This window comes from Hevea brasiliensis, chromosome 2, assembly GCF_030052815.1.
Source record: "Hevea brasiliensis isolate MT/VB/25A 57/8 chromosome 2, ASM3005281v1, whole genome shotgun sequence".
Lineage (NCBI taxonomy): Eukaryota > Viridiplantae > Streptophyta > Magnoliopsida > Malpighiales > Euphorbiaceae > Hevea > Hevea brasiliensis.
The window spans coordinates 11,964,390-11,967,080 of NC_079494.1; the positions used below are offsets into that span (position 1 = coordinate 11,964,390).

The 2,691-nt window shown below is 36.7% G+C and overlaps 1 non-coding gene across 1 annotated transcript; it reads left to right on the top strand.

Annotated features, from left to right (window-relative positions):
- Positions 1-2,110: 2,110 nt before the first annotated feature.
- LOC131178253 (small nucleolar RNA U3) lies at positions 2,111-2,321 on the top strand. The gene has a single exon (XR_009147387.1). It is a non-coding gene; the product is annotated as a small nucleolar RNA U3 (small nucleolar RNA).
- The last annotated feature ends 370 nt before the right edge of the window (positions 2,322-2,691 follow it).

Below are 2,691 nucleotides of genomic sequence, written 5' to 3' on the forward strand. Positions count from 1 at the left end.
GATCAGTCTCGGGAAGGAGCAAAGTTGGTTGACATTTTTCATACACAAATCCAGGCTTAAACCGAATAGAAAGAGATGGTAAATCCTCAAAAGTAGGAAGAATAGTAATAATAGAAGAGGGCTAAACATGAGTAGAAAAGAAATACTGATTCTCAAAGAAAATAACATTTCTAGAAACACGAAATTTGTTAGAACTTGGATCATAACAAAAAAACCCTTTTGAGAAGAACCATAACCCATAAAGGCACATTTAACAGATTGAGCAGAAAGTTTATGACGTTTATGAGAAGGCAAATATACAAAACAAACACAACCAAATGTATGTAAATCATAATAGCTAGGATATTTATGATAAAGACGATAATATGGAGAGTCAAGATTTAACACCTGAAATGGCAGTCTATTAATTAAGTAAACTGCAGTAGACAAGGCTTCCACCCAGAATTTGGATGGAACAGAAGACTCAATCAATAAAGTTCGAGTGACATCCAAAAGATGACGGTTTTTACGTTCAGCAACCCCATTTTGTTGTGATGTATATGGGCATGAGAGTTGTGAGACAATGCCTTTCTCACGCAAAAAATCATGAAATGCATGAGACATATATTCCCCACCAGAATCAGATCGCAATACTTTAATACAAGTAGAATATTGAGTCTCAATATAAAACAAGAAGGTCTTGAAAATAGAAAATACATTAGATTTGGAATGAAGGAAATATAACCATGTATATCGACTATAATAATCAATGAATATCACAAAATACTTGTAGTGAGCATGAGAAATAATTAGGGTGATGCCCCAAACATCACTATGAATTATATCAAAACATTTTACAGCACGACTACCACTAGAAGGAAAAAGAAGAGTTTTACTTTTGCCTAGTTTACATGTGGAACAATCAAAAGAAACATTAGAGAAATGGTCTTTATTTCCCAATAAACTAGAATTTGATAAATGAGACAAAATATCAAAATTTGGATGGCCTAAACGTTTATGCCATACTTCACTCTTACTAGCAATAGTGGTACAAACAAAAGAAGTGACATTAGGAATGGAAAAAAATAAGGGAAACAATCTTCCAACTTTAGGCCCCTTCGCGATTACTGTCCCCGACACATGATCCTGCACGAGACAACCATTACGAGAAAAATGTACATCACAATTATTATCCACCAATTAACCAACTGAAATTAGCTTAGTAGAGAGCTTTGGAGATACAAAAATGTTTTTGAAAGATGGAGTAAGATCCCCAACCTTAGTAATAGGTATATTACTTCCATTAGCAATCTGAATTTCTGTTGAGCCATGATACTTACGAACATTTTTAAGCATACTAGATGAGTTGGTCATATGGTTTGAAGCAGCAGAATCAACAAGCCAAAATTGAGAAGATGCAATATCATTACCTTGTAGCCCTAAAGCAGAAAAGGCTGAAACAATCATTTGCTACACCATTTCAGGAGTAAGAACAGCAGGTTCAGCAGCTGTAGAAGGAGTTGTAGATATTACTGGAGCAGCAAAGTGATTAGAACTATTCATTGCAACTGAGGAAGCATTGGCTCTACAGTTTTGAGGACGTGTAGGACACTCCTTTATGATGTGTCCGAAGCGGTTCTGATGATTCGTGAACTTCTTTCCACAATTGGCAGCAATATGTCCATATTCTTTACAGCTATAACACTGTATGTTGTTCATATCCCTACCCTTCCCTTTTCCTTGAGCCGTAAATGCAACTGTGACAGTGTTCTCTTGCTTGAAAGTCCACGTGGTGCTTCATAATGAGGGCGTTTGCGGATGGCCTCTATTTTGGTATAGTTATGCCAGAATAAAGTTCTATAACTGCAGAGGAGTTGGGAACTCCTGGTTAGGGATCTAGAGTTAGAATATTGAAAGGTCACAGTTGGGTGGTAACTAGAGTCAGTGACTCGGTTACCCTAGCTGTAACGATCAGGCTCTAACCACTAGAGTAATTGTCCGCTTTGGCCATAAGCCTCACGGTTTTGTCCCATAGGTGGAATGGAGAACTTCCTAGGAGGTCACCCATCCTAGGATTTCTCTTAAGCGAGCACGCTTAACCCTGACGTTCTTCCAACTCTCCAGGCCATTCAGTTCTTACTTGAATAAGATCTATTCTATAGGCTCGTACCTTTGTATCCTTAAGCACTAAGGAGACAGGAACTCAAGTCTGGTGGATGAATAGAGGCCATGCGATTGGAGCGTGATTAATGGCTTGATGGTTCCATAGAATCACCTGAGTTGAAGAGGATCATTCTCGGTCAGCAAGCTGGCTAAGATGGTCGTATAGCTGTTGACAGACTTCCAAATATTTCTAAACATGTTACACCCTACCCCTCAGTAAGATGTAACATGATTCTGTAGTAATCTAATGAATCACCATACTTCGCCTACCGATAACCCATTAAATATACTACAAGGGATTTTAAAACAATTTTATTACTTTTCGAAGGTAGCGAGCACTTTTGGTAAGAATTAAAAAATTTTATTCAAAGATAAACCACATATTAATTTTTTAATCAACTTAAAGTTTTCACAAATTTTATAAAAATTTCGACAAAGTACAGTCTATAATTGGGAAAAATCAATTCTTCAAAACCTGTGAAAACACTCCTAATAATTTCATTTCTCAACTCCAACCGCCAATATATCTTCAAATCAATACAATTCAAT